The sequence below is a fragment of the Mustela lutreola genome, chromosome 1 (assembly GCF_030435805.1).
Source record: "Mustela lutreola isolate mMusLut2 chromosome 1, mMusLut2.pri, whole genome shotgun sequence".
Taxonomy (NCBI): domain Eukaryota; kingdom Metazoa; phylum Chordata; class Mammalia; order Carnivora; family Mustelidae; genus Mustela; species Mustela lutreola.
This window is the reverse complement of record NC_081290.1, coordinates 282,943,679-282,967,284: the sequence shown is the minus strand read 5'-3', so window position 1 is coordinate 282,967,284 and position 23,606 is coordinate 282,943,679. Positions and strand designations below refer to the sequence as shown.

Below are 23,606 nucleotides of genomic sequence, written 5' to 3'. Positions count from 1 at the left end.
ACTGTCACTATAGTTTGATATTATGTTTATTTAAAAATAGAAAAAAGAAAAGGAGTGGGTGAAGATGTTGTAGGATTCTTGGGAAGGGATATGAGCTAATATCTGTGAATCCTCAAATTTGTAAACACAGTTACTATTATAGCATAAGGCTTCAACATGGTTGAATATATCCTCGGAGTTTATTTCTGAATGTATCTATCACTGCTCTGCAAATTGCTCCAAAATGTCGTGGCTTAACTGACAAATGTCTTAGCATCTCGCAGTTTTTGTGGGGGCAAGAATCTGGGCATGGCTCAGGGTGGGTCATCTGGCTCACGGTCTTCCATGAACTCCAGTCAGAGTGTTGGCCAAGGCTGCATCACTGGGAAGGTCACCTGGGGCGGGGACATTAGCTTCCAAGCTCACTCACTGGCTGTCCGCGGGCCTCAGAGAGTCCACTTCTAAGCCTCCTCGCAAGGTTGTTGGCAGGTTTCAGTTCCTTGCGGGCTGCTGGACCAAGGACCTCAGGTTCTTGTAGGCTGTTGGCAGGAGCGATTAGTTTCTTGTCATGTGGGCCTTCCCACAGGGCAGCTCGACATGGGAGCTGGCTTCCCTCACAGAAAGCAAGCTAGAGAGTGAGAAAAGGTGAGCAATACAGAAGCCACGGAAATTTTAGAAATGATCCGGACACTTTTACTGTATTGTAGCCTCAGCCTATGCTTGAGGGGAGGGGATTACACACGGGCATAAAAACCAGGAAGGGGGGAACCACTGGGGATGGTTACCTACCCCCTCTTTGGTCAAAACCAGCACTTTCTTGGATCCTGTCTTTTTCCTTTTGTTACCAGCATAGCTGGTAGCTAGCTCTCTTTGGGAAGATTGTTTTTCAGAAGGAAACTATTTTGGCCCTTAGTCACGGTGGCTATACCCCAGCAATGATCTGGTGCGTTTGGGGTAGTGGCAAGGTCCCTGGCTAGACTCATGGCCCCAAGTTAGCCTTGCAGCAGACACTCCTTCCACAGAATGACCTTTGAAGGGATGCATGGACAGTCAGTGCTGAGATAGCAAGTATGTGCAGGCCAAGAGTCTAACACGCTTTGAAAAGTAATCACTCACTGGAGAACTAAAGCTTAAACTCAATTTAAACTCTCTTAGCTTCTGAGATTCATCTCAGTCGAATGATGGATCCATAAAAGCTGTGTCCATCTATAACCTATGAATGTGACCTTATTTGGGAAAAGGATCTTTGCAGATGTAATTAAGGACCTTAAGATGAGATCATTGTAGATTATCCAGGCGGACCCTAAATTTAATGACCAATAAAAGGAGGTCATCAATAATTGGAAGAGAAGGTGCAGAGAAGAAGCCCACATGGAGAGAGAGGTAGAGACTGGAGTTAGGAAACTCAAAACCAAGGAACATTTGGAACCACCAGAACCTGTAAGAGGCAAAGAAGGCTTCTCTCTGTGGCCTTCCAAAGGAGCATGGATGCAGGGAAAGCAGGAAGGAGGCTGTTGCAGTCATCCAGATGAGTGGTGATGGTAATCATGACCAGGGTGGTAGTGGGGAGGTGGTAATGAGAGATCACATTCAGGGTATGCTTTGTAGATATCGCTGATGGGAGAGGCTCATGGATTGGATGCAGGGAAACGGAGCAAGGAAGCATGATGATGCTGTTGGAGGCCTGAGTAGTTGGTGTCTGGTAGTTTCAAAGAACCAGAAAGACGGGAAGAGGAGCAGTTTAGAGTGCGTGGGGACAAAATCAGGAGCCCTGTCTTGGCAATCTTAATTTGAGATGCCTGTTTGTCATCCAACTAAATAGAAAAGAGTTTAGAGAGCAGGGTGATGGTCAAGACTGAGTATATCAATTTGGAAGTCAGCAATGTAAAAATGGATGCATGGACAATAGGGACTGGGCAAGGTGACCCCTGAGGGCCCTTGCAGCTGTGACTCTATGAGGACTTCCTCTTCTTCTGCCCCCAGACTCTCTCAGCTTGGCACTCTTTCCCTCATCATCCTGGCATGCCCATAATCTGACCCCTGCATTTTCTATTTAGGCGCTTTCTCCTCTAGGAAGCCTCCTGTGATCTTCCAAGATAAAATTAACCCCCTTTCCCTCAGACTCCTATCACACCCATCTATCATTTTCTTTCTTACATGACTGTGCCTTCCTATCTTTTTATCTCCCTCAATAGCAGCAACCAATCTGGAACATCATGAGTACTTTTTTCTTTTTTTAAAGATTTTATTTTGGGGCGCCTGGGTGGCTCAGTGGATTAAGCCTCTGCCTTCAGCTCAGGTCATGATCTCAGGGTCCTGGGATCCAGCTCCACATGGGTCTCTCTGCTCGGCGGGGAGACTGTTTTCTCTCACTCTCTGTCTGCCCCCCTGCCTACTTGTGATCTCTGCCTTTCTCTTTCTCTCTCTGTGTCAAATAAATAAATAAAATATTTTAAAAAATATTTTGTTTTTACATAGTTTCTGCACCTCACATGGGGTTTGAACCCACATCCCCAAGATCAAGAGTCAAATGCTCTACAGCCAGGCGCCCCAGCATCATGAATACTTTTAAATGGCCCATGCACTGGAAGGCAGTAAAGCATGATGGTTAGAGAACTTGAGCTCCAATGCCAGACAGGATAGGATTCATATCCCAGCTCATGTCCTACTACTTCCTAGGTCAACTTCTTCAAGGCTCTGTTTCTCATCTGAAAGATGGGAATTGAAAAATGTACCACATTCCACCCAATGTATATGTATGTATGTGTATACATATCCATATATCCATGTATATGAAATATCTTATATATTATGGAAAGACATCTGTTCATCTAAAGATATGAGCAAGAATGTTTCTATCAGCAATATTCATAGTGGTAGAAAACTTGAAACAACTCAAATGCCCCATCAGCAGTAGAATGAATAAATTGCGGAATTTTATTTTTAAGATTTTATTTATTTATTTGACAGAGAGAGACACAGCGAGAGAGGGACCACAAGCAGGGGAAGTGGCAGGCAGAGAAAGAAGCAGGCTTCCTGCTGAGCAGGGAGCATGATGTGGGGCTCAATACCAGGACTCTGGGATCATGACCTGAGTTGAAGGCAGCCACTTAATGACCGAGCCACTCAGGCGACCCTAAATTGTGGAATGTTCTACACGAGGTAATGCTACATGGCAACAAGGGTAAATAAACCACAACCATCTAGAACAATATGAATAAACTTCACAAACATAATGTTGGGCTATAGAAGCCAGACACAAAAGAGAAGACAGTTTGTATGATCCATTTATATAAATAAAGTATAGAAGTAGGAACAAAGTAATCTGTGCTGTCAAAAGTCAAGGCAGTGGTTACAATTGGAGGGTAGCACCTGGAAGGGGAGATGAAAGGCCTTCTTGGGTGATGATAATGTTCTATTTCTTGATCTTTGTTTTGGTTCGATGTATGAAATGGATTCACTGTATGAAACTTCATTAAGCTGTACATTTATGATCTGTGCTCTTCATTACATCTGATAGACTTCAGTAAAAAGAGGCTAAATGTAAGGAGGATATCACAGTCTCTGACACATAGTAAGTGCTCAATAAATGTTAGTGATCGTGAAGAAATGAGTGAAAGGACCCACATGGCTGTCCAGTGAAATCCATTAACAATCAGAACCATGGACAGATCAGAATCTGCTCTCAAGGAAAGCTAAAGGGGAAGAAACTGATCTTGGGTCAGCTATAAAGGACTGCAAGCAGGAGAGAACCTGAGACCTTTCCTCTTGGATTAGTGGTTCAGTGCCTTTTGGAGGGCATCCTACAATGCAGAAAGAAGACTATTGCTAGGGGACTGTGGGTATCTCTGTGTGCGCTCATGCAGAATTTCATTCCATTTTGAAAGGTCTGCACCCTATTGTTTTTCTACACCAGTGAATACTGAAATCTCCCTGGAGAGGTCATTCCTAGATCTAGCATATTCAATGGCTTGCTCAAGCTCTGCAGGCTTTGTTCACTGTCTTGGGCTTGTGTCTACCTGGTTAGGGGAGATAGGGAAGAGACCCTAGGGCAAAGATAACCAACGAAAGAGATCTCTCAGTCAAGCCCAGGTTCTATGAAGAAAGGTATATTTTGGAGTGCCTGGGTGGCTCAGTCATTAAGCATCTGCCTTCGGCTCAGGTCGTGATCCCCAGGGTCCTGGGATGGAGACCCATACTGGGCTCCCTGCTTGGCAGGAAGCCTGCTTTGCCCCTCTCCCACGCCCCCTGCTTGTGTTCCCTCTCTCACTGTGTCTCTCCCTGTCAAATAAATAAAATTAAAAAAAATAAGAAAGGCATATTTTGTTATCAATCTAATGCTTTATTTGATAGTGAGTTCCCATTACTAGGAATATCCACACAGAGGCTGCACAACTGCTTGTCAGGATATTGCAAGGAGAACCCCTGCAAAATGAAAAACTTAACCTAGGTGACTGCCAAGGGCATCCCAAAGCTAAAATTCTCTTATTTAATTCAACACAACATTTTCTTAAAGGCATGAACTTCTTCTCTATCCATTACCCACCCCCCATCAGAACTTTTCTTTTTTCCTAAGGATTAAAATATTTCATGTTCAGTAGGAACTTTGAAAAGTATGTATGTGTGTGTTGGGGGGGTATCCATACCATTGAATATTACTCAGCAATAAAAAGGAATGAACTACAGATACACTTAACAACTTTGATGGATCTCAAGGCATTATGCTGAATGAAAAAGGCCAAATCTCAAAAGGCCACACACTGCATGATCTCACTTATGGAACACTTGAAAAATGAGGAAATTATAGAGATGGAACACAGATTAGTGGTTGCAAAGGGTTAGGGATGGTTGGGGAGGAGATGGGTGTGGCTATAAAGGGTTGCATCTTTGAGGTGATAGAACAATTCTGTACCTTGCATGTGGTCATTACATGAATTCACACACCTGATAAAATGATTCTGAACTATACATGTGCTTTATAGCAATGACACTTCTCTGGTTTTAATATTGTACAAGGTCAGGTAAGATCTAATCATTGAGGACAACGGATGAAACGTGTAAGACCTCTTTGGGCTGCCTTTGCAATTTCTTGTGAATCTATAATTATTTATAAAAATACTCAAAATAAAGAGCACCTGGGTGGCTCAGTGGGTTAAAACCTCTGCCTTCGGCTCAGGGCTCAGGTCATGATCCCAGCATTCTGGGATCGAGCCCCATATCTGGCTCTCTTCTCAGCAGGGAGCCTGCTACCCCTCTCTCTCTGCCTGCCTCTCTGCTTACTTGTGATCTCTGTCTGTCAAATAAACAAATAAAATCTTTAAAAAAATAAATGAACAAAATAAAATTTATTAATATAAAAAGCTTTTAGAGCAGAGCAAAGCCCACTGTTGACATTTTAGCCTATTTCCTATGAATTATTTTCTTTACACAGTTAGGATCCTATTGTATATAAATTTTGCATCCTGAAATTGTTTTCTTTTTTTTTTTTTTAAGATTTTATTTATTTATTTATTTGACAGACATCACAAGTAGGCAGAGAGGCAGGCAGAGAGAGAGGAAGGGAAGCAGGCTCCCTACTGAGCAGAGAGCCCAGTTCAGGCCTTGATCTCAGGATCCTGGGATTATGACCTGAGCTGAAGGCAGAGGCTTTAACCCACTGGGCCAACCAGGTGCCCCTGAAATTTTTTTCTTTTTTTTTTTTTTTTTTTTTTTTTTTTTTTTTTTTTTAAAGATTTTATTTATTTATTTGACAGAGAGAAATCACAAGTAGATGGAGAAACAGGCAGAGAGAGAGAGAGGGAAGCAGGCTCTCTGCCAAGCAGAGAGCCCGATGCGGGACCCGATCCCAGGACCCTGAGATCATGACCTGAGCCGAAGGCAGCGGCTTAAACCACTGAGCCACCCAGGCGCCCCATGAAATTTTTTTCTTAATAGAGTAGCAAAGGCATTAAAAAAAAAATAGCATAGGCATTTCCTATATCATTAACTACTCTACTAATACAATCACTGTAATAGTTATGCTCATCACTTGGAAAAATGGATAAATAAACTGTAATACATTTATACAATAGAATATTACCTAGTGATCAAAAGGAACAAAATGCACCAATATGGATAAATTTTACGAACATTATGCTGAGTGGAAGAAGCCTTACACACATAGTATACACTCTATGCCTTCATTTATATAAAGTTCTAAAACAAGCAAACAATCCATGATGGGTAAAAATTAGGATAGTAGTAATCTCTGGGGGTGGTAGTGGTGGTAGAAATGAGGGCAGAGATTGCCTGGGCAGGGGCATGAGGGAACTTTCTGGTAATGGTCCATATCTTGATAGGGATTTGGGTTACACAGGTGTATGCATTTGTTAAGATGAAGCAAATGTACACTTACGATGCAGGCATTTCATTCGTGTAAATTTTATCTCAGAAGAAAAAACTCATAAGTCAGTATGATTTCTATTTAATGAAGTGCATGCGGCAGGATCCATGGGAAGTATACCGATATCTGCAACTTCTTTGAAATTCTCAAAAAATCATGGATGGATGGATGGATGGCAAGAAGAATGGGTAACGGACAGGTATGTGATGAAGCAAGTAGAATTAAATCAGAATGATAGTCTGGGGAGATAGGTGTACGACTTTTCTATATGTTTGAAGGTTTTTATTATATATATAAATATATATATATATTTTTAAATTTTGACAAAAGTCACTGGAATCCTTGGTACAGATGCAGAGTGCCCCCCAGCAATGTGATTCCCTGGTCTAGGCCTGGAACCAGTGTCTCGATCATGTTCTTTGGAGGATTCTTGGCACACTTGAACTTCTAAAGGCTCCCAGCTAGGTCCAAACACAAAGCCTTTCCAAGGATCAGCCTTCTAAAGGGGTCTTTCTAGAGTCTCTCTCACCTCCTTGCTGGGGTTCTCTGCTTCTGTCCTATGGCTAACACCACCAGCAGAAACCAACTCTCCCCACTAAATTCACAAAGGCCTCCAAGGTCTAAGCTGAGCCCAGAACGATTCTCTTTTCGGGGTGGTGGTGGGAGGAATAAAACATTCTAATCTGATGGTAGCACGTAATACTGAACAGGGAGCACTCCCTGGTCCCCTCCAGATTAAGCTAACTGGGTCTGCTAAAGCCTGGCCCCCTGGCCATGAGAGGGAAAGGAAACAGAGTGGGCAAAGAGCTGAGGTCTGCTCTCTCCTCACTCGTGGATCCGGTTCTGAGCACAGCTCTTCTTTTTTTTTTTTTTTTTTTTTTTTTTTTTTTTTTTTTTTAAGATTTTATTTATTTATTTGACAGAGAGAGATCACAAGTAGGCAGAGACACAGGCAGAGAGAGAGAGAGGAGGAAGCAGGCTCCCTGCTGAGCAGAGAGCCCGACGTGGGACTCGATCCCAGGACCCTGAGATCATGACCTGAGCCGAAGGCAGCGGCTTAACCCACTGAGCCACCCAGGCGCCCCTGAGCACAGCTCTTCTAATCTACCAGCTCTTCAGGCCAAAATCACAAGCCAGTCTCCTTCTCTGCACTCTATACGGAATCGCTGTCATGGGTAATGTTCCTGACAACCTGGAGGCAAAAATCCCCATGGATGGTCCCAGGATTGGAGTAAGAAGGGTTAGTCTCCCAGAGCATCACTTTGGTCTGTCTTCACATTCAGCCCCTTGTGGGCCATGGCGACCACAGGCCCTGATCTCAAGTACTTCACCAGGCCGGCACAAAGAAAGGACAGTCTTCAGGTCAATGTCGTGTTCCTTGAGAAAGTCTTCTGAAGCCTGGATTCTTTTCATAGCAATGGGGAGGAATCCCTTTTGCTCAAAACATTCATAATCTCTCCCAAGAGGCTGCACTGGACTCGGTCAGGCTTGATGGCAGTGAAGGCGTGTTCACTGTTGGCCTTGGACCTGGGGATAGACAGCCCACCGGTTGCAACTCCATCTGGGGCAGCCGGCACTGGAGGAGCCCAGAAGGATTCTGAGGCCTCTTTGAGCATACCTAGCCCAATCCGTTGCATCCCTGAGCACTACAAGTCTCCCGCTTGGGTATTTCACAGCCTTGCAGAGAACCCAGACACCCAACAACACAAAGAAGGAGAAAAAAAAAATTGGCCAATCAAATGAGAGTTTCCCTTAGGAAACCTCCTTGGTCCTACCCACAGGGCTGCCTGTCTGTGCCAGTTTTCCCTGTGGCCCCACCAGGCCAGTCTCTGGCCTCCAGCCTCCCCCAGCTGAGGGCTGAGGACTATCACCTGGCTCTGGTAATTGACCTGGGAAGCCCAAAGGGAGGTGGCAGGGACTCCGGGGAGGGGGAGCCCCAGGTGCTGCAGGAAGTGGAGTTGTTAATGAACAGGCTCCTTCCCACCCTGGGAGAGGTAGATGGGGAGCTGCAGAGGCCCAGGAAGCAGCAGCCCTTAAAGGAGACAAGACCCTTTTCTGACCCTATTAGAAAGAGCCGTGCTATATCCCAGGCTTCCTCACAGGTCACACCCAGGATTTGTTCTGTCCTCTGGGGCTCGATGGTGGAACTACTCAGCGGGAGAGAAGCCTGTTAAGGAACCCATGTCACCAGGGTTCCTCTGAGAAGCCTTACGAAGTCCCTGGAAGCAACGGACCAGGAGAGGGCACTCTAATGCCCAGCTCCAGCTCCAAAGGCTGGACCAGGGGCAAGACTAAGGAAATTCCAGGAAGGGATCCTCTGAAAGGTTAGGTGGTCAGATGGCTATGATAAGAAGCAGCAATGAGGGCCTCTTGATAATGCCTGGCCCACGGCTTGGCTATGAGAGGCACGTGAATTGTAATCACAGCCACATCGAAGGTTCCCTGAGCGTGGTCTTCCCCAGCAGCATGTGATTGCCTGGGAACTTTGCATATTCAATATGCACATTTTCAGGTCCCCCCCCCCCCCCCCCGCCTTCCAGACCTATAAATCAGAAACTTGGGGGGCTAATTGCAGCAATCCACAAGCCCTCTAGGTGATTCTGACGCGTGCTCAAATTTGAGGACTACTATGATCAGATTCTGGAGCTGGGCTGCCCCCAAAACTTCCTCCATTCACGTATTCATTCACATTCGTCAATTAGCACCTTCTATGAGTTGGCGCAGCATCGAGTATCATGAGGAGCCCAAAGTGGGACAAATTATATCTGCCACCCTCCAGGCAGACTGACTAGAAAGTGCAAAGCAGGGCAAAGAGCAGCAGGAAGGAGTCGATCTTTCTGGCTAGAGCGATCCGAGAGGACTTCCCAGAAGAGGAGGACTTTGAGATGGGCCTTGAAGGATGAGTTAGAATCAACAAAGTAGAAAAGGAAGGCACTTCTAAAACCAACATCTAACTTTTATTTTTAAAATTTATTTATTTATTTATGAGGGAGAGTGAGCGCATATAAGAGGTGGGATGGGGCAGAGGGAGAGAGAGAATCTTAAACAGACTCTACACATAGAGTGCCATACGGGGCTTCATCTCAAGGTCGAGATCCTGACCTGAATGGAAATCCAGAGTTGGATGCGTAGCCCACTGAGCCCCACCAAAACCCTAGCTTTTATTTATTGATTGATTTTAAAGATTTTTATTTATTCACTTGAAAGAGAGAGCATGCACAGAAGGGACTGGAAGGGAGGCGAGGGGCAGAGGGAGAGGGGGAAGCAGGCTCCCCAAAGAGACCTGAGATCTGAGAGCTCAGAGGCCTGAGATCATGGCCTAAGCCGAAGGCAAATGCTTAACCATCTGAGCCACCCAGGTGTCCCCCAAAACCTAGCTTTTAGAAACACCTTATAGATTTGGGGATACATTCACGTGCCTCAGCACAAGCTTCTCCATGATCCAGCCCCATCTCCTTCATTCACTCCATCTCCTGCCATTCCACACCTCTATCCTTAGATCCGAGTAAAACTGAGCTTCTCACCGAAGTGCACACACAACATGCTATTTTTTATCTCTGGGTCTTTTGTCCCTCTGCCTGGAATGCCCTCTTTGTGTCTCTTAGCCCAACAGCCACACATCCTTCAGGACCCCTTTTTGGTCTTTCCTCTTCCAGGAAGCCCTCTCGACTCCTAGCTGGTTAAGAATCATCCTCCCCGGGGGGAGGCGGGGGGTGCCTTGGTGGGTCAGCTGCCTTTGGCTCAGGTCATGATCTCAGGGTCCTGGGATTGAGTCCCATGTTGGGCCCCTGGCTCAGCAGGGAGTCTGCTTCTCCTTCTGCCTACTGCTCCCCCCTGCTTGTGAGCTCACTTTCTCTCACAAATAAGTAAATAAAAAATATATTTTTTATTTTTTTATTTTATTTTTTTTTAAGATTTTATTTATTTATTTGACAGAGAGAGATCACAAGCAGGCAGAGAGGCAGGCAGAGAGAGAGGAGGAAGCAGGCTCCCTGCTGAGCAGAGAGCCCGATGCGGGGCTGGATCCCAGGACCCCGAGATCATGACCTGAGCCGAAGGCAGCGGCTTAACCCACTGAGCCACCCAGGTGCCCCCAAAAATATATTTGTTAAAAGTAAAAAGCTGCTTTTTGTTAATCCCCCTGTTAGAATGAGAACCTACTGGGAGTAGGAATCTTCTTCAACTTTGTGACCCTAGAGCCTAGCACAGTGCCTGGCATGCAGAGTGCATTGCAATAAACAGTCATTTAGCAAAGAAAAGAAGATGTTAAATAGGAGATCCAGGGGAAAAACCATGGCAGGAACGATATAGAGTCTCACAAGGGGCACGTCCTGAAGGCAAAGGCATTTGCCTCTCTCTAAAGCATGGAACAGACAAGACCGTGCTCAGCCACCAGGAGCCTCTAGCCACCTGCTTGCTGGCTGGACAGATCTAGCCTATGTGCTCTGACTCCTATTATCATGTGCCGAGCACTGCTGCTAAAATGTTCCAGTCTGCCAGGCCATGTGTGAATCCATAGAAGTCTCTCTAGCACTGTGGATCGGTTTATGAGTTGCAGTACAAGTTTATTAATTCTCAAGAATCCCAAGAATATATCAAAAGATGCTCAACATCATTAGTCATGAGGGAAATGCAAATTAGATCTACAACTAGATACCACAAACATCTATAAGAATGCCCCCCCCAAATTAAAACAGAAAATGGACAGCGATTCACAGACCTGTACCCCTGGGGATAAAAATATATGTTTATAAAAAATAAAAAAATTAAAAAAAAAAAACAGAAAATGGACAAGGACACATGGCAACCCAAACTCTCATATTCTGCAGATGAGAATGCAAACCAGTTCAGCCACTCTGGAAAACAGTTTAGTAGTTTCTTACAAAGTCAAACATACACTTGCCGTACAACCCAGCGACCCCCATTGTCAGTATCTGTTGAGAAATATGAAGCCTTTTAAGGTCATACGACAACTGGGATGTCGATCCTTATAGAAGCTCTATTTGAAATTCCCCAAAATGGAAAACAACCCAAATGTCCAACAATGGGCAAATAATTAAAAAGTGGTGAAATATCCACACAATTGGATATATCTTGGCAATAAAAAGGAATGAGCTACCGAGATATACAACATTCAAAAATCTGAATGTATCACTCAGAGAAAGAGTGAGAAAGAGCCCAATACCGAAAGGCTACCTATTGGAGAATCCATGTACATGACACACTGGAAGAGGCAAAACCAGGAGTGGAGAACAGCTTGTCAGTGGTTGGGGTGGAAGGGGGGATTTGACTACAAAGGGGTAACCTGCGGTAAATTTTGGAGTGACAAAACCGTTCTTTATTCTGATCTATCCTTGAATCTATGCGTATGTTTAAAAAATCATAGACTTGGGGCCCTGGGTTAAGCGACTGCCTTCAGCTCAGGTCACGATCTCAGAGTCCTGGGATCGAGTTCCACATCGGGCTTCCTGCTCGATAGGAAGCCTGATTCTCCCTCTCCTGCTCCCCTGCTTGTGTTCCCTCTCTAGCTGTGTCTCTCTCTCTGTCAAATAAATAAATAAAACCTTAAAAAAGATCATAGACATATACACCAACAACAGTAAATTGTACTACATGTAATTAAAAAAAAAGTAATACTAGTTTTGGGGTGCCTGGGTGGCTCAGATGGTTGTATCGGCTTTTGGCTCCAGTCATAATCTCCGGGCCTTGCCATCTATCTGCCAGGGAGTCTGCTTCTTCCTCTTCCTCTGCCTCTCGCCCCTGCTCAAACTTCCTGTCTCTGTCTCAAATGAATAAATAAAATCTTTTTTAAAAATTAAAAAATAATAAATAATAATAATAAATGTAATACCAGTTTCAAGTAAAGAAGAATCCCAAGGGACAAGGCAGTCCTCAGGCCCACAAGGGGCTCCCTTCCCATTGTCTTGTCTGCAGCGACCAGTGTCACAGTGTCTGTGTCCCCTCCAGCTCTTTAGGCAAGGTCAGTGGGTCATACAGCCCTCCTGGCTGGCTCACGATAGCAAGCTACAATCCTCCGGTATAGTTTGATCTCATGGTCATCTCCATAAAGACAGCTAATTTTGTCTTCTTCACTAATGTATTGCCAAAGGGCTAGAAAAGTGCTTATAGTTATTCTTTTTTTTTTTTTAAAAACATTTTATTTATTTATTTGACAGACAGAGATCACAAGTAGGCAGAGAGGCAGGCAGAGAGAGAAGAGGAAGCAGGCTCCCTACAGAGCAGAGAGCCCGACATGGGACTTGATCCCAGGACGCTGGGATCATGACCTGAGCTGAAGACAGAGGCTTTTAACCACTGAGCCACCCAGGCGCCCTGCTTATAGTTATTCAAATAAGTATTTGTTGATTGAGTAAATATTTGTTATCCCTTTATCTGCTGGGCTCAGGATTCCTGAATCCACCCTCTTAATTGAAATGCTTATCATAGCCCGCCTTCTCGATAACACCACTTGCTCTAAGTTCCTCCTGGAATTTTGGCCCTTAACATTACTGCTTAGGTGTTGGCTCTGCCACTTTTCTGGCCCAAGGGTCTCCTATTATCTCAGGTAAGAATCCCTTCCTTTAGCTCCATCCCGTTATGGACCCTCAGCCAGAGCCCCAGTGAAAGGAGCCTGGCCTCATCACAAAAGATGGTACCCAACCATGGGATTGGTGCCCTCCTCAAACTGGAAAGAAATAACGTGGACCACCTGGGCTGGGAGGCCACCTCGGGTTCTCCAAGTGCTGCTGTCATGCCTCTACAGCAGTGTGTGCTTGTATCTGTCCCCTGGAAGACCATTCAGTCTTACTCATTCAAAGTGTTTGTGTGTTCCTTTTATTTCACTTGATACACTGAAATTGTTGATGACAGGAAGTTGGATGTTTGGTCATTTGGGGTTGCAATAAGACTTTTGGTTAGAATCCCTGGGTTTCTGCCTATTTCCCTCCAGTCCGGTTGAAACTAAAGTGTATTTGTGTCCACTGGTTGGTTATTTCCCCTGTCCATCACACCTGACCGGCTGCCATCCTCCATAGGAAATTATGTACATCACACAAGTGGCCATTTAAGACTCATAACCTTGCCTACTATAATCTTAGCTACAAATAATATCAACGTAGGTAGATTACAAGTAAACAGAACAGGCACAGAACAGTTTTCTCCAGCCTCACCAGAATCCTGATTCCTTTACTCTGCATGGACCCCATCCCTTGCCCCTGCTCAAAAAAGGGTCTTTCTCTTGGTTCCCAAGCATGGATTGTGCAAGGGATATGTGCACAACAGATGCCAAAGGCTGTGCTGGCCTGGGACTCAAGTCTGACTAGCTTGGTCAACTTTTACTCTGTGCCAAGGAAGGTCAGAGTCACACATGTGTTAGTTTCAGTCCACATTATATTCAAGTTTTTCAATCAGTTGCCAACTTTTTTTAATTGAGAAATTTCCCGTGAAAATCAGATCTGGCATTACCAGGTCACACTTCCCACAAGCCCCACTTATTGGGACACTGCATAGCAGATGCCTTCTTAAGATGGAGCAGGTGCCCTCGTGAGACCAATTTTCGTCTTTCATCCGCCCTCCACCCACTCACTCTTTTTCTTTCTTTTCCTGCCTCGCCTTTTCCAGGAATTTATGTGTACTACCTAATAGGAGGAGCTTAGTTTCCTGTGTACAAAAGATATACAAGAGTCAGCCTTCGAAGAGCTTACAATCTGGGCTTGTGGAGTAGAGCTTTTAGGAGGGGGTGGGGGAGACATTCCAAGCAGAGGCACAGCAAGAGCGTGAAGAGGAAGGCAGAAGAATGCAGGAGAACTATAGGTATGAGCTGGGACTGCGATCATGGTCCATCCGTGATCAGGAACGCAGCAAACCCAGCCCTCCTACCCCTCCAGTGATGTGGGGCCAAATCGCTTAATAATTCACAACATGGTCAGAATTTGATCAGCAGGAAGTGGAAGGGAAGGTGCTGGACTTTGAAATCAGAGATCCCTGTTCGTGTTCTTGCACCTCCACAAGTCGCTCCCATTCCCAGGCCTCTTTAAAATTAAGATATTAATAACAGCTTTACAACACCATGGACAGGATCAAAGGAGAGAGAGTACATAAAGTGCTTGCACGATGTTCCACACGTAATAGGAAGTCCGCGGTAGACAGCTCCTTACCGGACCACGGCAGGGACTGTGTGCACGATTAATGAACAACAGTGTATAGGCCAGGGGCGCCTGGGTGGCTCAGTGCGTTGAAGCCTCTGCCTTCGGCTCAGGTCATGGTCCCAGGGTCTGGGATCCAGCCCCACATCGGGCTCTCTGCTTCATGTGAATTCTGCTTCCTCCTCCTCTCTCTCTCTCTGCCTGTCTCTCTGCCTACTTGTGATCTCTGTCAAATAAATAAATAAAAATCTTTAAAAAAAAATGTGTACAGGCTGCATAGTGACAAAAAGGCGCCAAGAGCCTGCGTCCCGGCGGGTGGAGCTATGGGTCACTCCCAGCCTCGGCTCCGCCCAACCTTTGGGCGGTGTCGCCGCACCGCGCACGCGCACATCGTGGCCGGCCTCGGAGAGCGCGCCAACTGGGCGAGGCCAGGAAGAGCAATTGCGCATGCGCAGAACGCCCAGTCGGCCGAGAAAGGGCGCAGGGAGCGCAGCTGCGCGCGCGCAGAACGCGTGACGGGCGCGCGGCAAAAGCCAAATCTCGGGCGGGGAGTGAGTGAGCTCACGAGACGCGCTTCGAGCGCAGTCGACGCCGGCCTCTTTCGGGGGCGCTCTCTCGTGGCAGCCGAGACCGAGGCCACTTTTACGAGGCGCGAAGAACCCTTAGCCTGTGTAAGAGCCCGGCCGGGCCCGGGAAGTTCTTGGGTATGAGGTAACGGCCCTCAGCGGCCTGGTTCTCCCCTGAGGTGCGCGCATCGTTGCCTTAATTTTCCGAGGGAGAGTTACAGCCCCGGCGCCGGCGCTCCGCAGCCGCACCCCCAACCCCGAGGGCCAGGCCGTGGCCGCTTGCGGGCCGCGAGGGTGCGAGGGAGGGCGGGGGCGCGCCGGTGCAGACCCGCCTCCCGGGCCGAGCGGCGCGGGGCGCGGAGCTGCCTCTGGCCGCACCCCCTCCTGGAACACCCCCCTCCCCACTCCCTCTTGGGACACCTCCCCCACTTGGGACACCTCCCCCACTTGGGACCCCCTCCCGCCCCGGGAAGGAAAGCTGCGCTCGGGTCTGCAGCCTCCCTCGGACCCAGGCTTCGCGGTTGCCATGAAAGCAAGACTTGTCCCATGGAGACATTTCTTGCCCGTCGTGTCTTCGGGATCTCAGCGAGTTTCTGCCTTCTAAGGCCTGACTGCACCTCGGGGGTAGAGACTGGAGTCACGGCCCTCGGTGAGGCGTCTGTGTTCACTGAATCTTGGCATCGGAGAAAGTGGAAGGATTCCAGCGCCCGTAGCTGCCTGTACCTCCTCGGCTTTTCTGAACCTGATTCCTTCGTTTGCGCACCCGCAGGTAGCACACCCGCCACAGGACCCCAGCAGTCCACCTAAAACCTCTCTCTGGCATCTCGACATTGGGCATGTCCCAATAAGGACTTCATATCCTCCCCCTCAAAAATTTACTTTGTAAGGCTACCTTTTCCAGGAACTGGCCCTTTTTTCCTCTTCAATAAGTTGCTCAAGCAACTAGGAATGATCTTTGTTCTCTCTGCCTCCCCTGTCAATTCACGCAGTCATAGCTAGACGACTTCTTAGGCATCTTGCAAACCAGTGACTGTAGACCAGGCTCCTTACCAGCCTCTGCCTTGAACCACAGGCTGGTCCTGGTCCCTTTTTTTTTTTTTTTTTAAATCTGCTCTTGTTCTGGGTTATTTCCCATAGTACAACCAGATACACACACATACACACATCTTTAACTCACAGCTGTGTGGTCATTTCTTTATTATACCCTTCAGTGCCTTCCTATTGCTCTTAGGATAGACTCCATGAGTCATAACCTGGATTGTAAGTAAGGCCTTCATCCCTTCTCTAGCTATAGCTTCTTAGATGATCTCATCTGTTCAGTAGCTTTAAATACCATCTAAACACTGATGACTTAAATTTATATTTCCATCCTGATTTCCATCTTTGCACACTAGGCAACCACCCTCTTGGCATATCCACCAAGATGTCTAAAAGGCCTCTCAGGGCGCCTGGGTGGCTCAGTGGGTTGGGCCGCTGCCTTCAGCTTGGGTCATGATCTCAGGGTCCTGGGATCGAGTCCCGCGTCGGGCTCTCTGCTCGGCAGGGAGCCTGCTTCCTCCTCTCTCTCTCTGCCTACTTGTGATGTCTCTCTGTCAAATAAATTAAAAAAAAAAAAATCTTTCAAAGGCCTCTCAGACTTAACCAAAACAGAATGATGGGAGTTTTCTCCACAAATCTCTCTCCCTAGAATCCTTGGCCAGCTCAGTAAAGGGTATGTACCATTATCTACCTAATAAACTAGCAAAGGCTAAAAACATAAGAGCTATCCTTGATTCCCACACCTAGGCCATCAGTCTAAAATATACCCGAACAGGGCGCCTGGGTGGCTCAGTGGGTTGGGCCTCTGCCTTCGGCTCAGGTCATGATCCCAGGGGCCTGGGATCGAGTCCCGCATGGGGCTCTTTATTTTTTTATTTTTTTATTTTTTTAAAGATTTTATTTATTTATTTGACAGAGATCACAAGTAGGCAGAGAGGCAGGCAGAGAGAGAGAGGAGGAAGCAGGCTCCCTGCTGAGCAGAGAGCCCGATGCGGGACTCGATCCCAGGACCCTGAGATCATGACCTGAGCCGAAGGTCGCATGGGGCTCTTTAAAAACAAAACAAAACAAAACAAAAAGATAAAATATACCCGAACTATTCACTAACTACTGAAACTCCAGTCAATATCAGCAGCATCTTTCCTTTGAATTACTACAAAAGCTTCCTGACTGGTTCCCTGCTTTTACTCTTATCCTTGTACAATTCATCTTTCTTTTTACTTTTCTTTACTTTTTTTTTTTTAAGATTATTTATTTTAGAGAGAGAGTGCATGATTGTGGGTTGGAGGGGAAGGAGAGAGAATCTCCAGCAGACTCCCCACCCAGCTTGGAGCCCAACGAGGGGGGGCCTGTCTCATGACCCTGAGATTATGACCTGAGCCAAAATCAAGAATTGGACACTTAGCCAGCTGGGCTACCCAGGTACCCCATGTACAGTTCATCTTTCTGAAGCATAAATCATTTCACTTTTCTTTCTAAAACCCTTACCATAAAATTTGAACTCTTTACAGTGGCCTACAGACCTTACATGTTTTGGTTCCTGCCTTTCTCTCACTTCATCTCCCTCTAGCCTGTCTACATTCTCCCTCTAGCCTGTGCTCTAGTCACACTGACCTTTCCATCCATTAAACCACCCATCACAGGGCATCTGTGCTTGCTGGGTTTTTTTTCCACCTTGACATGCTTTTCCTCTTGACTTTGCATGGTTGTTCCATTTTCCACGAAAGCCTCAACTCCGCTGTGATCTTGTCCGAAAGGCCTTCCCTGGCCTCAGTAGTTAAACCAGCCTCCCAGTCACTCTTTACTATAAAGCCCTATTTTCTTTTCTTTAGAGTACTTGGAGTACTTCAGGTTATATTTATGTGTTCATTGTTGCTCTCCACACCTGAAATGTAAGCCCTTAAAGACAAGTTATCATGTCTTTCTAGTTACCTACTCTAAACATGCTCTTTCTTGTTACCTACTCTAAACAGTGCCTAGTGCATAGTAGGCTCTCAGATGTATGCCAGCTGACCCACTGCTTATCTCTCTATTACTTTCATAGCACTGTCCTTTTTGCCCACTATCTTCTGGGTCACTACACTTCTGTCTTTTGAAAGTGCCATGCTCTCTCCCAGTTGAGGACTCTTACATCTGCTGTTTCCTGTACCCACCCCAGACCCACTCTCTGTTGGTGCCTCCCTAACTCATACTCATCCCTCAGATGTGAGTCTGTTACTTACAGTTGGCTTCCATGATTTCCATTCTAGGGTAAGAGTCTCTATCATGTTGCCACATCACCCTATTCCTTTTTGTAGCAGTCATCACACTTAAAATTATTTGTAAGCTCTTTGCAGGTGAGGACCAAGTTCTTACTATCTCCACTATATCTCTGGCACTTCGTTTCTGGAACATAGTATGTATGTGACTATTTGTGAGCCGAATGAGTGAATGTTGAATGAACATGAGAATGAGAGAAATCAAGTAAAAATGAAGAGAGCAGTTAGAGTATAAAATAGCTGAATCTGCCTTCCTACTTTAATAGAGGTTTTTTGATCTTGTGGGATAGGGACAGGGAAGCATTATATACATTGAAAGTGCTTTATAAATATGAGATTGTTTGTTAAGATCAGTTCACCATCAGATCCCTATGGTTTGATGGTTTTTCAAAGTACAAAGCTTTATGTTTCTTAGCAATAATAACTGATTTTCTTATTTGAGAGCTAGGCTTAGGTGGTAAAATATAAAGAATTGAGGCTAATATGGTGTGTAGGCCAGTTCATAATCAGCTAGACTATCTTGCTTTAGCAATACATCTGAGTTTTAGTCTTGCCCTTGTATGATCTTGGCCAAATTAGAAGATGATCTCAAGTCAGATACATCTTTTTGTAAATACAATTCTTATTTCCCCAGTATCTCACCAGCATTGGATTAAAGTTAGTAAGATATTTCAAATTTCCTGTGTGAAATTTGCTCTTTACATAAAAAGTAATTTAGTTTTCTTATTAACTTAATTTCTTCAGAATCTGCCATTGTTTCATGGCAAGAACAAAGCTGTATATTTTAGAAGCTTTCTTTTTACACTTTATTAGTCTTCTGTCACTAAGACCCTTGAGATAGGTACATCAAAGACTAAAGAGTTTTTAGCTCAAAATTATAGAAGATGTTCTTTTCTCTCCACCACTTGTCCTTCTGAAACTATTGGTACTTTTTCCCCCCGTTTAAAATTTTCTTTCCTACATGAACTGCTTCAGGGCAACTCACCCAATGGTGTAACCAAAAAATAAAATGTCTTTCTTTGCCAGCAGTTTTACATCCAAATGCTTTTCGGGTTCCTGGAGTTGGTAGGATGTTTAGAGCTCTGCACTATAATGTTAAAATGCTAATAGGTTGATTGTCATTAAACAAGCCACAGCTTCTGGTTAGGGTGGAGAGAAGCAATATCATTCTATTGTTTTTCCAGAATAGGGAGCACAGATCTGGACCTATCGACCAAAGGCAGTTTTTCCAATAGCTTTTAGGATGGTTAAGATGTAAGTGGAAGTGGCACTTCGGTCCCAAAAGTAGCAGAAGAGATTAACTTAGACTCCTTTCTGGTCTATTGAGTTGTCCAGTAGGCCTTTTAGTTTCATTCTGGGGCATCTTCCTACCTCTCTGTTAGTTTTAGTTACTCCTCCCCTCTCAAACAAAACAAAATCTGACACTTCCAAGAGCAAATCTATTCCTGAACAAATGCCAAGAGCATTTTAAAGATTGTGTCTAAAGAGTGGGAAGAAACCTAATGAGGAAAAATGACATTGATAAGCATGAAAGTATCCTGGGTCGTCTTAGATTAGTATCTTCTTGTCCCGTATTTTAACACTGCTTTTTAAAAACATTTTTTAAAAGGTTTTATTTGAGAGAGAGAGCATGAGAGGGGAGAAGGTCAGAGGGAGAAGCAGACTCCTCGAGGAGCTGGGAGCCCAATTCTGTACTTGATCCCAGGACCCCAGGATCATGACCTGAGCTGAAGGCAGTGGCTTAACCAACTGAGCCACCCAGGTGCCCTGATTTGTTTTTTTTTTTTTTTTTTTTTTTTTTTTTTTTTTTAATAAAGATTTTTTATTTATTTATCAGAGAGAGGGTGGGGAGAGAGCGAGCACAGGCAGACAGAATGGCAGGCAGAGGCAGAGGGAGAAGCAGGCTCCCTGCTCAGCAAGGAGCCCGATGTGGGACTCGATCCCAGGACGCTGGGATCATGACCTGAGCCGAAGGCAGCTGCTTAACCAACTGAGCCACCCAGGCGTCCCCCTGATTTGTTTTTAAATAAAGAATAACCTATGTGTAGAGTGCTACAATAAGCAATTATACCTTCATTATTTCATTAGCTGTCCTAGTCACTCTGCAAGGTGAAGAAACCGAGAATAGTTCCTTTTGAAAATAGAGCTTGAAGACAAACAAATGTGAATGTGACCCTTTACCACCTCCAAGAAATAATTCTAAGAACATTTAATCAGAAAAGCTTACATTTTGATTTGATCCCTTTGTACCCAGATTGAGTTTGTCTCTAGTCATCCACAATTACGAGATAACCAGGGATTACAGTTTATAAAGTGACTGACAGTGATGTGTTGTAATGGAAAATGTGTGGGCCAAAGGAATCAGCAGTCTTGGGGAGAACTAATCCTGGTTGCATTCTGAGTTATGTGACCTTGTGGAACTTATTTCCTACTTTGGTGAAATCAGTTTCTTCTCATACCCTCTAAAATGAATGGCATGGGGCGTCTGGGTGGCTCAGTGGGTTGGAGCCTCTGCCTTCAGCTCAGGTCACGTTCCTGGGGTCCTGGGATTGAGCCCCACATCGGGCTCTCTGCTTAGCAGGGAGCCTGCTTCCCTTCCTATCTCTCTGCCTGCCTCTCTGCCTACTTGTGATCTCTGTCTGTCAAATAAATGAGTGGAATCTTTAAAAAATAATAATAATGAAATAAAATAAAAAATAAAAATAAAATGAAGGGCACTTGAGGCTATAGGCAACCGTGAGTCTCTAGTTGGAAATATTCTCTAGTATAGAACCTCTATTCTGAATATAATTTAGTAGAGCCAGGCAGATGTCTGAGACCAGCCAAGGACTTGTGAAGGCAAAAGGAGAAACTGGTCATCCGTCTTCAATCTAAGTTCTAAAACTTGGGTAGTAAATCCACAGTATCAGTGGGATTTCCCTATCTTGTTGCCCACCCTCAGTTGTCGTAGAGCCTGTCGTATTAGATCTGCCCAGTAAATGTATTTTGAATAAATGCTTATGAAAGCTCTTTTGTTCTTTAACCCTGTGGAGGATTTTTCCATCAAATGTCCCCAGATATATTGAATGACAGGACTTCCTTATCATCTCCTTCCACCGCAGTAGTCAATATCATTATCCTCATAGAGCCTTCAGCCCTGCTTTAGATTCCATGCACTGACCCAGATGTTTCTTTATGGGAAACAAATGACTAAAAACCTTTAAAAATCTAACATCCTTGCCAGTATGTCATTTAAAGCTAATTATTGGGGGAATTTTCAAAGAAAGGTTCTTGATTGGGATGTGTCAGATTTTTGTGCTGAGATGAAAGATAGTTTTCCTCTCTTATTAAATTTGCTTTTCTAGTGAGGCATTAAGAGAGAAACTTCAAATATATCAAAAAGCTAATGTTTATATAATACTCTAGAGCTTATGAAGTGTTATTTACAATATAATCATATTCCCATTTGCAGGTGTGGAAACAGAAACGATGAGGCCAAGTGACTTGCTCGGGGTCTAATGACTAATAAAAGGCAGAGCTAGGACTCAAGCCTTGATCCTCCCCTTCCAAGTCTTATGTCTTTCCAACTAATGGATATTGCCTCTAATCTTTTCTGTTTTAAACCCATCGTGTTTTTTGATCACCTAAAAATGGGTTGAGAGTCTGACCCTTCACCTGTTAAGATCCCATAGTGTCGTCATGAACTGCAGTACTCGTGTTGGAAAATAACCTTGTGAAATCTTTGAACCACCACCACTTACGTGGTTCTTCTGGATTATGCTCTCTAATCTTTATTTTCAAATGAGGTAATTAGTGTGTGTGGTATTTGTTTCTGAAGCAGGCAGCCAGCAATTAACAGGCAGGCCCCAGCCAGAGAGGGCTGTTTTTACCTCTCTCAGGCAGCCAGCTGTGGCACAGTGCATGAAGTTTCCTCTCTGGACTGTCATTTCCAGCAAATGTCCTTCATTTCCTTTACTCTGATCCCTCAGCCCTCTGTCTTTGATAAGAGTGACTGCATTTTAGGAGAACCCTCTGAATAAGTGAAAGCTAAATTTTTGTGGCAGCAACCCAAGTCTTACCGGTAGACTCCTTTCCTACTTTGAAAAAGTGTCACCTTAGCACCAAAAACACAATCAAATCTAGTTCAGTTCCTCCCATGCCTTGGACATGGGAATCAGTGAGCTTTTTTTTTTTTTCCTTTCCCTTCAGGATATGAACAATATTTCCCCTCTGGTAACTTTGCAGTTGGCACCAACTATTTCTTTTCACTTTTGACTGCAATTCTAGTCTAAATAGTCTCATGGGCTCTGGCTCCAGCCTCCTGTCATTCTAATCCCAAGCAGCCAAGATCAGACACTGGAATATCTCTTTACTGGCAGGCCCAGACATGAACTTTGCAAATTGTGGGAAATTCCATTCTTTGGGCACATAGATCTCCTGACTCCACCAAACAAGAGTTTTCCCTGCTGAGTAGAAATGGTATTGGGGTAATATGGAGGAAAGAATAATAAAAATAGTCCTTTATGTGTATATAATATTTTAGTACTTACAAAATGTACTTTTTAAAAAAACTAAAATCCTCAGAAAGCAGAGTGGGAAAGTGGATAAGTGCATCAAGTCTGGCCCTGTATTACCTCACTTTGAATCCCGATTCCAATATTCATATAACTATGGGGAGGTTAATTCATCTCTCAGTGCCTCGGTTTCCTTATCTATCAAATTTAGACTATTGATTTCCGGCTTATTGTGAGGATTAAGTGAGGTAATATATGTAAGACACTTAAAATAGGGCATAACAAAAAGCTATTGTTAGTTTTTGTTATTATTGTATAACTAAGAAAACCAAGGCCTGGAGAAAATAAGGAGGGGTATAAGGGGAGCTAAGGTTCAACCCTGAATTATTCTTTCTTTGTGCCTGTTCGGTCTATGGCATCTTAGCTGCCTCTGAAATCAATACTTTGTGTTGTGTGTGGGTAGCTTTTATCCTCAGGAACTCTGGACCTCTAATCTCATTATTTATTACTTAAACTTCCATATGAAGAGACAGAAAATGCAGGGTTTATTATCCCTGCAAGTAAAAAGAAGCACAGAAAAGTCCTAATGACTTTGAATACCGCTAATCACTGTGCTTGATTCTTACTTTTGAGTGTGTCCCAAATGCCCCCTTGAAGGAGAAGAGACCTGCCATTCTCCTTTTTCCATCTTTCCCCTTTCTCCAGTTTCCCTCAGAGAGGACCTCAAGTGGGCAAAGATTCTGGAA

General features: G+C 44.7%; 1 protein-coding gene and 1 long non-coding RNA gene across 5 annotated transcripts in view; one reads left to right on the top strand and one right to left on the bottom strand.

The window, feature by feature from the left end:
* Positions 1-8: 8 nt before the first annotated feature.
* The window catches only part of LOC131815064 (uncharacterized), a 33,328-nt gene continuing 9,730 nt past the window's right edge, over positions 9-23,606 (bottom strand). The window contains exon 2 of the long non-coding RNA XR_009347548.1: positions 9-607. This is a non-coding gene — a long non-coding RNA (uncharacterized LOC131815064). The remainder of the gene's footprint in view (positions 608-23,606) is intronic.
* The window catches only part of MAJIN (membrane anchored junction protein), a 30,005-nt gene continuing 21,391 nt past the window's right edge, over positions 14,993-23,606 (top strand). Inside the window, exons 1-2 of one of the 4 annotated variants that reach the window (XM_059146653.1) lie at positions 14,993-15,176; positions 15,677-15,840. The gene's annotated coding sequence lies outside the window, so the exon portion shown is untranslated. Of the gene's footprint in view, positions 15,841-23,606 lie in introns of all 4 variants that reach the window. The other 3 variants (XM_059146664.1, XM_059146646.1, XM_059146673.1) reach the window with 3 other exon arrangements.